A 13,305-nucleotide genomic window follows, 5' to 3' on the forward strand; every position below is an offset into this window, starting at 1 on the left:
GGCCTGCATGGCTCCCAGGTCCCTCGTGCCCCACGCAGAGCCAAGCGGTGCCTGCGCCTTGTCCCTCGTTGAATATCCGGTGTACTTCGTCAGCATAGTGTTGTGGGATGCACGCGCATGTACCCTATGTAGTAGAAGCTCCTACTCGCGCTCCTCGTCACCTCGAGAAAGCCATGTCATTGTTTTCAGGGCCACCCCATCAAGGACGTCTCTGCGTACCCTTGGAGAAGGTGCTGTGCAGCCTCAACGCTGCAGGGATGGTTGTAGAGTGGAATATCGAGCTACAGGCCTTCCAGCTAGAGTTTAGCAGAACCAGGGTCATCAAGGGCGCGACCATGGCAGATTTTGTGGCAGAGTGGACGGATAGATCTAGGTATTGCCATGATAAGATAAACCGCGTAAGCTCATCTCATACTCCCTACGTTCAGCCGCAAGCTTCCTTTGTGGCAAGCAAAAATAATCAAAAGGGCTAAATTTAATGGGACAAAAGTCCCCAAGATCAATCTCGGGAGGTATTGGTTCCTCCTTTGGCCCCTCATATTGCACAATCAATTCATCATTATAAGCATTCTTTTGGCAAAAAGTCATGAGCCTTTGTTCAAGGTAAAAACCTAGCCCATTGTTCTGGATGGCAAAATTATCATTAAGTTCAGAGATCCTACTAACAAGAGCATCGTTAGGAACCTTTTTCTAAGGTTTTCATTAAAAGCAACATGATCTAAAGATCGTAAACGCATAATATCTTATTGATAGAAAATAATTGCTTCTATGGGAGGACGGCCAGCATCCACCCTATAATGTGCAAAAATTTCATTGGCCTCCTTTATTATAAATCTGAACTCATGAGCTAAAAAGATGGTCACTGCTCGCTTAACAGAAGAATGCTCAATATTAGAAAATTCTAGGAAAATCCTTTGTATGGAAGGATGCATATGTAAAAATTGTCTCTCGAGTTCAACTATGAGCATGGATATAGCATCCGCGAGACTACTAGTTTTATGAAGGATAGATCCACTCATAGTAGGCAAAGCACTGACACAAGTAAAGAAATCTTGAATAACTCCCTTCCCAATAATATTACCGCTACCAATACGAAACTTTTTAGTGTGCAAAATAATAGGATTTTCAAGAGGATCATCAATGGCATCAAAGTTTTCCATATTATTATCCTTATCAATGATAACCTCCCCAGTTTCAGACATGATGGCAACAAATTGCAAAAAGAACGAGCACACAAAAGGTAGGAAGGAAAAAGAGGCGAACAGAAAAGAGAAGGCGAATAAAACGGCAAGGGTGAAGTGGGGGAGAGGAAAATGAGAGGCAAATGTCAAATAATGTAATGCAAAAGATAAGAGTTGTGATGGGTACTTGGTATGTATTGACTTGGTGTAGATCTCCCTGGCAATGGCGCCAGAAATCCTTCTTGCTACCTCTTGAGCAGTATGTTGGTTTTCCCTTGAAGAGGAAAGGGTGATGCGATAAAGCAGCGTAAGTATTTCCCTCAGTTTTTGAGAACCAAGGTATCAATCCAGTAGGAGACCACGCGCGAGTCACCTCGTACCTACACAAACAAATAAGAACCTCGCAACCAACGCGATAAAGGGGTTTTCAATCCCTTCACGGTCACTTGCAAGAGTGAGATCTGATAGAGATGATAATAATAAGATAAATATTTATGGTATTTTTATGATATAGATTGAAAGTAAATAAAGAAAAATAAACGACGCCAGAAATAGCTTGTTGACGGGAGATTAATATGATGGAAAATAGACCTAGGGGCCATAGGTTTCACTAGTGGCTTCTCTCGAGATAGCATTAGTATTACTGTGGGTGAACAAATTACCGTCGAGCAATTGATAGAAAAGAGAATAATTATGAGAATATCTAGGCATGATCATGTATATAGGCATCACGTTCGCGACAAGTAGACCGAAACGATTCTGCATCTACTACTATTCCTCCACACATCGATCGCTATCCAGCATGCATCTAGAGTATTAAGTTCATAAGAACAAAGTAACGCCTTAAGCAAGATGACACGATGTAGAGGGATAAACTCATGCAATATGATATAAACCCCATCTTTTTATCCTCGATGGCAACAATACAATACGCGTCGTTTCCCTTTCTGTCACTAGGATTGAGCACCGCAAGATTGAACCCAAAGCTAATCACTTCTCCCATTGCAAGAAAGATCAATCTAGTAGGCCAAACCAAACTGATAATTCGAAGAGACTTGCAAAGATAAACCAATCATACATAAAAGAATTTAGAGAATATTCAAATATTGTTCATACATAAACTTGATCATAAACCCACAATTAATCGGATCTCGACAAACACACCACAAAAGAAGATTACACCGAGTAGATCTCCAAGAGAATTGAGGAGAACTTTGTATTGAGATCCAAAGAGAGAGAAGAAGCCATCTAGCTACTAGCTATGGACCCGAAGGTCTGAAGTAAACTACTCACACACCATCGGAGAGGCCATGGAGTTGATGTAGAGGCCCTCCATGATCAATGCCCCCTCCGGCGGAGCTCCAGAAAAGGCCCCAAGATGGGATCTCTTGGGTACAGAAGGTTGCAGCGGTGGAATTAGGTGTTCGTGGTGCTCCTGGATGTTTGGGGGGTACGTAGATATATATAGGAGGAAGAAGTAGGTCGGTGGAGCAATGAGGGGCCCACGAGGGTGGAGGGTGCGCCCCCTGCCTCGTGGCCGCCTCGTTGATTTCTTGACGTCCACTCCAAGTCTCCTGGATCATGTTCATTCCAAAAATAACGCTCCCGAAGGTTTCATTCTGTTTGGACTCCATTTGATATTCCTTTTCGACGAAACTCTAAAATAGGCAAAAAACACCAATTTGGGCTGGGCCTCCGGTTAATAGGTTAGTCCCAAAAATAGTATAAAAGTGTAAAAATAAGCCCAATAACATCCAAAATAGATAATATAATAGCATGGAGCAATCAAAAATTATAGATACGTTGGAGATGTATCAATGGACCTTGGCGAGAAGGCGGTCGAGCCTTCGCCGACCGAGAACCTCCAGAGAGTAGGGACTTCCCAGGACCTTAAGGAAGGTTACAGCGTGACCGGGTTCATCGAGAACCACCCCGAGGGCCCGGAAAGCGGTGCCGGAGCGGCACTTAAAGATGGCGGCGATGCGCCGATCACCGCAGAGAAGAAGAGGAAATGGACCGCCAAGGACGAGTAAGTCACCAAGGCATTCCCGCGTCTTATGCTTGTGCGTCTTGAATGAGTCTGGACTGACCCCCGTTTGCACAGGTGGGCCGTTAATGATCAGAAAAATAAGAAGAAGACGACGGGGGTGAAGGCGGCCCTCGGCCCGAAGGGGCTACCAGCACCTGCTAGGAGCACCGAGGGGCGTGAGGAGGCTGCTTGCCACCACAACGCCAATACGAGGTGCTTAGGAGTCAATGAGGGGTCAATTACCCCTCTAGAGCTGTGCACGAGCACGACCGCTGAGGCCGTGGTGGTTCGGCCTCAGGCGCCCCCTCCGGAAGCGGGGACGTGTCCCTCGCGGGGCCCGACGTGGAAGAAGGTGCGGCGACGGGGAAGGACAAAGCGCTTAATCTCCCGCCTATCGCCACCCTTAATGTAGCGGCGTATGACGCAGGGCGCGCTGCAAAAAACCCTTAGGCCGCACCTCCTAGCAAGGCCCTCGAGGCCGGCGAGGCGAGCCCCCACGACATGCTACGACAGCCAAGCATAGAGGAAGTCCTGGCGTGCCCTCTGCCCCAGGCGAGCATTGTTGGGGCATCATCGGCCGTGATGACCGTGAAAAGCGAGGAGCGAAGCCCGGACCGGGCCCTCGCACTCGTGAGTTGCCGCGCCTTGCTCTGGCACGGAGCCTTGGGTGACGCCATGGCCACGCTCGACTGACTCGGGGCAGATTTCCAAGATGATGAGGCGCGCCTCATCGAGGAGCACCTGAGGCTCGCTGACGGGTGGAGCCATCTTAACGTTGCCATGAAGACGGGCCATTGCCAAAATGAGGTTGTCTGCATGAAGAGCGAGAAGGAAGTCACCGAGGCGAAGGAGGCTTGCACGACTGCGCTCGCGGAGGCCGAGGCGGCAGGCAAGCACCATGAGGAGGTGGAAGTCCGCTTGAAGGTGCTCCACTATGAATGGGTTGCACAGTCGCAAATTCTCAAATCGTGGGAAGACGACCTCAAAGCCTGTGAGGCGAAGCTCTGAGCTCGCGAGTCGGACCTCGTGAGGGCGTCGACCGAGCTGGCCGCCGAGCGTGAGCGTCAAGAGACGCTGGGGCGCTGGGTGGTTGACGCCCAGGAGGCCCATGCAATGTGCGTCTCCGAAGCCAATGCCCAGCTGGAGGCTAAGGAGAAGAAGGTCCAAGCGGGTGCCGATGCGAAGGCAGCAGTGGACCGCTCGTAGCTCGCCGAAGAGCATGGTCGGGAACTGAAGCGGCGGGAGGATGCCTTCGAGGCGGAGTGCGAGAACCTTCGGCAGGAAATTTCCGGTCTCAAAGTGGTGCTGAGTGAGTCGGAGACCCGCCAGACGGCCGCACGGCAGGCCCAGGCTGATGCCGAGGCCGAGCTTGCTTCCTTTAGGCTTCAGACGAGGGGTATTGCCATCGTGATACGTCTCCAACGCATCTATAATTTTTTATTGTTCCATGCTATTATATTATCTGTTTGGGATGTTTTATATGCATTAATATGCTATTTTATATTATTTTTGGGACTAACCTATTAACCTAGAGCCCAATGCTAGTTTCTATTTCTCCCTTGTTTTTGAGCTTCGCAGAAAAGGAATACCAAATGGAGTCCAAACGGGATAAAACCTTCGCGATGATTTTTCTTGGACCAGAAGACACCCCAGAGACTTGGAGATCAAGTCGGAAGAGCCACGAGGCGGCCACAAGGGGGGAGGGCGCGCTTCCTCCCTTGTGGGCACCCCGTGACTCCCCTGACCTAATTCCTTCTACTATATATTCACATATATTCCCAAACCACCAGAGGCATCCATGAAAACACTTCTCCACCGCTGCAACCTTCTGTACCAGTGAGATCCCATCTAGGGACCTTTTCTGGCACCCTGCCAGAGGGGGGATTCGATCACGGAGGGCTTCTACATCAACTCTATTGCCCTTCCGATGAAGCATGAGTAGTTTACCTCAGACCTACGGGTCCATAGCTAGTAACTAGATGCCTTCTTCTCTCTCTTTGATTCTCAATACCATGTTCTCCTTGATGATCTTGGAGATCTATCCGATGTAATATTCTTTTGCGGTGTGTTTGTCGAGATCTGATGAATTGTGGATTTATGATCAACTTATGTATGAATATTATTTGAATCTTCTCTAGATTCTTATATGCATGATTAGATATCTTTGTAATTCTCTTTGAACTATCGATTTAGTTTGGCCAACTAGATTGGTTTTTCTTCCAATGGGAGAAGTGCTTAGCTTTGGGTTCAATCTTGCGGTGTCCTTTCCCGGTGATAGTAGGGGAAGCAAGGAACATGTTGCCATCGAGGATAAAAAGATGGGGTTTTCATCATATTGCTTTAGTTAATTCCTCTACATCATGTCATCTTACTTAATGTGTTACTCTGTTCTTCATGAACTTAATACTCTAGATGCAGGTAGGAGTCGGTCGATGTGTGGAGTAATAGTAGTAGATGCAAAATCGTTTCGGTCTTCTTGACACAGACGTGATGCCTATATTTCATAATCATTGCCTTAGATATCATCATAACTTTACGCTTTTCTATCAATTGCTCGACAGTAATTTGTTCACCCATCGTATTCTTTGCTATCTTGAGAGAAGCCTCTAGACAAACCTATGGTCCCCCGGTCTATTTTCCATCATATAAGCTTCTGATCTATTATTTTGCAATCTTTTACTTTCCGATCTATAAACCAAAAATACCAAAAATATTTACTTTACTGTTTATCTATCTCTATCAGATCTCACTTTTGCAAGTGGTCGTGAAGGGATTGATTGTTTGTGCAGGTTGTTTGATTGTTTGTGCAGGTATTAGGTGATTTGTGCGTTGTCTCCTACTGGATTGATACCTTGGTTCTCAAACTAAGGGAAAATACTTATCTCTTCTTTGCTGCATCACCCTTTCCTCTTCAAGGGAAAAACCAACGCAAGCTAAAGAAGTAGCACAGCGTTGCCGAGCAAGCCGGGGGCAAGGCAGATTGGAAGCAAAAGCAGCAACTTGAACACCTCGGGGTGCTCCCTTCTCTTGAACTCCGGGACCGTGGCGCTCTGAGCTCCATCTGCTGGGAGAAGCTTGAAGCCCCCCTCATGCCCCGCAACACCAACTACATCAAATTCTCCACCAAGCTCATGGAGTGGCTCGAAGAGAGGGCCCGGACGATGGATGACATCTTGGAGGAGGGATGTCGTGACCTCTTCTCTCAAGCGGCGACCTGCGTCTTAAGCCACCTTTGCCACGTCAACCCCGAATTCATCTTCAGCAAGGTGATAGTTCCCTTTTCTGAAGAGTTCTGTGATGGCCTCGCGGAGGCAGTAGAAGACCATGTGGATGCACTACTCGAGAAGTTCTCCTTCGACAATGGCGCGGGTTCTGACGAGGTTGAGGAGGGAGACAGTGACGGTGCCGACGGTGGCGGTGGGGGCGATGACAGCGCTTCCTCCTAGATCTCCCCTTTATTATCCTATAACAGACTGATACAGCCTCACGGAGGCGTGAAGACCATGGTCTTGCTTGAGTACTTAATGATGTGATGAACGCCTGTACCCCTGCGGGGCCTTCCCCTGAGGCTTGTTTCCCCCTTTTTGCTTGCCTTTGCGCTCTACATTGTCAGGACCTAGCCCCCGTGCAGGCCTCAACCATCATCGGTATGCTAGGTCTTAGTGCCTGAATAAGGCCATGAGGTGAGGGGCATCGGGGGCTAGTGAGGGCTCCTGAGGTGCGATGCTTAGGGTGCCCCCTTTGACGCACAAGCGGCTCGCGTGAGGGGAAACGCCAGCACTCGTGCGGTTACCTGAAGGGGAGGCTCGAGAGGCGGCTCACGAGATATTTAGATTTAGCTTTCTGGAGTGCGGAACCTGGTCGACCGTTGTCGACGTCACGTGCCTCGCGAGGCTTTAGCTCACGAAATCTCATGCTGAGGTAGTTGTCTTGGGCTGACCCCCGAGGCAACTGCACATAGAAAAATACACACGGAAGGTTGCACTGCAAGGGAGCAATGCACGCTTGCTGGCTCGCTCGTGAGTGTCCCGCAAGGAGATAAGACACCAAGGACCTTGGTGGGATGGCATGCACGGGAGTAGGCCTGCGAGCCAGAGCCCGGTTGCTTGGGTTTTTGGCGCTGATGGGACTAACCCAAGCACATGCACCATGTCCAGCCCCTGCTCGCATGAGTCTCAAGAGGGAGGTTGCGAGCACGTGCGGCTCCCGAGATAAAAACACAATGAAACACACGATGAACGGGAAACCAAAGCTTTACTGAAGCAAGACTAAACATTCCATTACACAACAAAAAGAGATACGGCTGCCGTGTCCGGCACAGACCAACTTGTGGTTGGTGAGGCACATGGGGCACCCTCAATTACACATCCAAAACAAAAAGGAGGGGTTGCCGTGTCTGGCACGGATCAGCTTGAGGTTGGTGTAGCCCGTGGGGCGCCCTCTGTTGATTGTTTCGCTAGCATAGAGCATGGGGTTTCCACCAGGATGTGGGTTTGATTGCGGCTTGATCGTTGCGCTAGCACGGGGCATGGGGCTTCCACTTGGACGTGGGTGGGGGCTCTCGCGCATTTGTTGGGAGAGCGCATTGAGAGCCCCCAGGGCGTGTACAACCCATTTCGTTCGTATTCGTGAGAGTCACGGGTAGAACCTGCGGAGGCGTTGGACATTTCCAGGCGTTAGGCGCAGGAACATCGTTCTCCGTCTCCTGCTGGGCAGGGCCTAGCCAGGAGACATGAGCGATCCCAAAAGGGCCCTCCCACATGGGAAAGAGTTTGTGGAGTCCACAATATGGTCGGTGCCGGGCAGCAGAAAGGGGTCCTGAGGGCAAGCCTTACTGAGGCTCGGGAAATCGACATGCATGCATGCCTTGCCGCTCTTCTTGGGGACGACGTTCAGGATGGCAGGCCGCGCGGGGTGGCGCTCCCCTCTGATGGCTCCAGCTCCTTACATCTTGTAGACTTCTCGGATGATGAACTCCTGCTCCTCCCACGCCTAGCTGTGCTCCTTGCTTGACGTGGCGTGCGCTAGGGCACACCGCTAGGTGGTGCTCGATTACCTCCCTCGGCACACTGGGCAAGTCAGATGCCTCCTAGGAGGAAACATTCAAGCCTGTCCAAAGGGAGGCGACAAGCGCACTTTCCTATGCAGGAGGGAGGCAGACGCTGATGGCGAGGGCAGGGCCTGCGCCGCTGCCGTCAACTGATGCCTTCTTCGCCTCGGTGAGGTTTTGGGGGAGTAGCTGCTTCTTCTTTGCGCGAGCAACCTCGGGAGGCTTGATGGCGTCCTTGCCATTCACATGTGTAGCTGCGGTCGCCCTGTAGGCATGCTTGAGGGAGCATACCGCGTCCTTCTCATCGCGAGCGATGGTGATGTTGCCACTGCAGCCAAGCATCCTGAGGACGTTGTAGCCATGGTGGGTCACCGCCATGAACTTGGCGATTGCCGAGTACCCCAGGATGGCATTGTACGGCAGGACAATGTGCGTCGCGTCGAAGTTAGTGAGCTCAGTGTGGTAGTTATGGCGGGTGCCAAAGGTGACCGGGAGGCGCACCTGCCCTAGGGGAATAGTAGACCCATCAGTCACCCCGGATAAAGGCATGGTCGGCATCAGCTAATCGTAGGGCACTTGGAGCGTCTCGATGGTCTCTATGGAGGGGATGTTGCGGCCGGTGCCTGCGTCAATGAGGGTCTTGGTGACCGCAACATTACTGATGGTGGAGGTGCACATCCTGGGCGGGGACCGTGGACTTGAGGTGGTCCTTGGAGTCGAAGGTGATGGCGTACTACCACCACTTGAGGGGCCGCATAGCTTTAGGCCCCGGGAGGGCGGCATTCACCTTGCTAGAGAATTGCTTATAGAGACAATTGGACGCGAGGGCCTGAGCTCCCCCAAGGATGCTGGCTATCTCGCGAGATTCCTGGTAGCCCCCAGCACCCTCATCAAGATGATTGAAGTCGCTCATGCCGGGCAGCGGCGGCAGCAGCGGAAGGGCTATGTTGGCCTCTGGATTCACTCACGAGGCTGCTCGTGCCAGGCGCCCTCATGAGGCTGATCGCGCCAGGCGCCCTCGCGCGGCTGGTCATGACAGCCACGACGGGGGTTGCCATTGCGGCTGTCCCATCGGCTACTGCCACGGCCTCCTCCGCGACTGGTGCCAAGGTCATTGCGGTCTCCTCGATGGACCAAGCACTTGTCGCAGAGCGACTTAAGCTCCTGGCAGTCCTCGGGGTTGTGGGTGCGCACGTTGTGGTAGACGCAGAACGGACAGTTGTTCTTCTCGGGATCGTCGCGATCACAGCCGCGCTTCTGCTCAGGCTCCACCGCAAGTATGGCAGGGCCTTGCCCTTGGCCTTGGCGGCATCGAGTGTGGCGTTGGGGTCATTGTGGATGAAAAGATGAAATTCTTTAGCTTTTGTGCACTTGTCGGCGAGGTCGAACAACTCGAGCATCGAGTCCAGCTCGTCGTTGATGGCGAGTTTCTTGCGCATCCTAGCATCCGTGATGCTGGTGGAGAATGTAGAAATGATGGCCGCGTCAGAGACACGTGGGTTCTTGTTGCGCACCTGACAGAAGCACCAGATGTACTTGTGGAGGGTCTCGCCGGGGCGCTGCTGCACATGCCGCAGGTCGTTGATGGTGGAGGGGCGGTCATGTGTGCCCTTGAAATTAGCAACGAACTGGTCGCAGAGCTCTCTCCATGAAGAGATTGAAGCCTCGGGGAGGTTCATGAGCCACGAGCATGGGCCATCCAAATGGGAAGGCCCTTATGTCATTGAGGAGGTTTACCGGTCCGGTGCCATCAAAATAAATAATTCCGAAGGTATTAACCCGAAGGTTGTCCATGGACAAAGAATAAAGCATTACATCTCAGGTACGCCTATTAATGTTGAAAGCAATATTATCCAAACCTCGACACCAGAAGAATACATAAGAGAGTCCTTGCGGAACACTCCAGAATTGTCAAAATAAGGAGGTACGCCATACGGTAAGTAAACGGACTCCGGAAAATCTGCAAAAATTATTTTTTATCAGTTTTGGAATATTTTAAAATTCTGGAAATAAAGAAACTCCCAGGAAGCGTCCCCTGGTGGGCACAATACACCAGGGCGCGCCTGGCGTGCCCAGGTGGGTTGTGCCCACCTAGGACACCTCCCGTACTCCGTTTTTCTTCCATGTGCTTGTTCTCCAAGATAAAAAATTTATATATACTTCCCGAACTTGTTAACCACCGTATCGCGGAGAGAATCATCTATTCTCTTTTCTTGCTGTTTCTGGTCAGATTTGTCAAGCTAGGCATCATGTCTTCCTGCTCCTCCAACCACATGGAAGAGGATGCTTGGCTGATGAAGATCAAGACGAAGAGGGAGGAGCCCACAGACGCTAACAAGGGAGACAAGGGCAAGGAAGCTACCATAGGTCCATCCCTGTTGGCCGAGGAGCAGGAAGATATTCTTAAACCCTATCTTACTCACCTTACTCCTGCCGAGATTGAAGCTTTTCGTGTCTTTGAAGCAGTTTGTATACAAAATAAGCATCTCACTCGCGAAAATATTCTGCATCAAGAGCATATTGCCTATCTCCGGAGCGTCATTCATCGGCTGTAGGACCTCTTGACCCTTAAGGACAAGATCTCTTCTTCACCACCAAAGGTGAACTAAGTATCGGGTATGGGCACTCCCCTTGGCTTTCGCCAAGCTTGGGGGAGGTGCCCTGGTATCATATCATCCCACTATGTTTTTACTTTTACTTATTTTGGTTCAATCTTTTGCTTAGATGAATAAAGTTTAGTTCGACCTTTTCTTCTTCTTCTAGAAGTTTGCTTAGTGATCTATCATTGTAATCATGTGCAAGTTATATAATGAAGCTAGTTTGAGTTTTTTACTTTCTTTACTTTCATGTTGCAAATAAAGAAAAGAAATAAGAAAGAAAGAAAATGAGAAATAAAATAAATAAAAGAGAGGAAATAAATCAATATGATCATATACTAATCCTATGGTAGGTGATAGCACCACACACTACTAGGGAAAAGGCGAGCAGCAGCGCGGGTTTTAGGTGTATCAGTAGCGCGCGGACCGGCGCTACTAATAAGGCGCTATAGCTAACACATAGCAGTAGCGCGTGCTCACCAGCGCTACTGCTACACAAGTGTAGCAGCATCACACTTAGTGGAAGCTCGCTACTACTAATAGCTATAGCGCGCTTCTTCCGTGCGCGCTACTGCTACTACCGCGCTGCTGCTAACTTTTCTCCACTCGCTACTGCTAATTTTAGTAGTTTTTTGTTTTTTTCGGCATATTTGTCTTGTATTTGAACAGGCTTTATAGAAGAATCTTTAGTACATACAAATGTCATCATGGTACACATACAAATGCTTGCGAGACCACGGATGTAATCATAGCATATACATACAAATAGTCTCATCATAATCATCATCCAACACAAAGTGGTCTCTCGTCATCATCTCGAAAATAGCGATACAAGTCTCGATTACTTGCAAATACATCGTCATCCATCTAAACAATGATATACGCGAGAATAGCTATCACTTTGAGTACATGAGTTCGTATCCTTCTCTCGCATTAGCGTGAACCTAAACTAACTACTGACTGTCGCTCGGAAACCGGAAACCGGTACACCTGGGCCTGACACTCCGGCCACTTGTCGTATATATACTCCTGGCGTAGCACTTCTTCGCCATCTATGATCTATGCACCTACATCGTCACATGAGTCGATGATATGCAACATATATAGTTGAGCAACAGAAAGAGACAGACTTGGCAAAAATAGAAACAACATATCATAAGCATAAATAACAAAGTTCATCGTACCCCAAAATGCCCTAACTAGAGTGATATTCGCTAGTCGAGGAGGAGGACGGTTTAATTACATCACAAATAAAGTTTCACCATGCATAACTCAAAGTTTTGTCATACAAAAAGTATGGACTAAACGGACACATTGTCATATATCGACAATCACTCTAACATGTCGTTCCATCCATCCAAGTCAGGGAGATAGTCCTTGAGCTTAGTGAAAGGCTTCATGTCGAGATGCTGAGAGGCTATCCATATTTGGACGTCTTCCCGCGACATTTGTCCTTCTCCGTAGAACATCCCTGTTTTTCCGACGACCTCCTTCATGATGATTTGGGCAAGTTCGTGTTGGATGTTATAGAAGTCAGCTCGAAGTCGATGATCCTCGATATCTCCTATGTCCTTTGCCCATTGCAGAATATGGGCATCGCCGGATCTAGGTGACATGCGAAGGTTCTGGTGATCCCGTCTGTACTTCAGCATGTGGTGTAGGACATAGAATCCATCATTAAGAGAATCGTTCGGTTGCTGGATGCAGCAGAAGTCGGTCTTATGGCCGAAGGCGGCCCTGTCGCCCCTTGTCTTCTTGTCCCTGACCTCTCCACCCCTTGATTGGTAGTAAAACATAGCACTGTCGAGAACATCCTTGATGTGGGTGTAATCCTTTTTGTGAATGTTCTTCGACGAGTCCAAGTAAAGAGCGTGGGAGAATCGGGGGTAGAGGATGATGAGGACGGCGCGCCCGCCGCTGCGCAAAATAAGTACACCTCAAATTAATTAGCCTCCACCGTGCAAATGAATGATTGAAATCGAAGGAAGGATAGCAGCGCGGATGACTTACATGGGATGATAAGGCACGAGAATCGCCTCCTTGTCCTTATTGGCGAGCATGAAAGTGACGATGTAATCCCTCGCGTATTCACAGTGCTTTGCGCAGACTCCCAAGAAGCCCTCGTGCATGTAGTACGGGTCAGCGACACAGATATTAGATATCTGCTCAACCTCGATGATGTAGTTCATGTGCAAGACATAAAGGCGGACAAACGTAAAATCCAGCTTCTTCACGTGAAACATGTCGAATATGTAATCGAATCGGAGGAAGAACTTATCCGCGGGGAAGCTGTCGACGTACGACATTTGCCGCGGAACGTTAACCATGCAGAGTGGGTATCCTGGATCTTTCGAGGCGATGAGGCCTTTCTCTACCCGCAGCAGATCGTCATGAAGTCTCCTTAGATCGCCGAATCTGGCCCGTAGCACTGTTGCAGGTAGGATTGGT

The 13,305-nt window shown here is 49.5% G+C and overlaps 1 pseudogene; it reads left to right on the forward strand.

The window, feature by feature from the left end:
- The first annotated feature begins 4,456 nt into the window (after positions 1-4,456).
- On the forward strand, positions 4,457-6,743 carry LOC147960327 (uncharacterized; annotated as a pseudogene).
- The last annotated feature ends 6,562 nt before the right edge of the window (positions 6,744-13,305 follow it).

The sequence above is a fragment of the Triticum urartu genome, chromosome 7A (genome assembly GCF_056163025.1).
Source record: "Triticum urartu cultivar PI428250 chromosome 7A, HENAU_Tu73, whole genome shotgun sequence".
In the NCBI taxonomy this organism is placed as follows: Eukaryota; Viridiplantae; Streptophyta; class Magnoliopsida; order Poales; family Poaceae; genus Triticum; species Triticum urartu.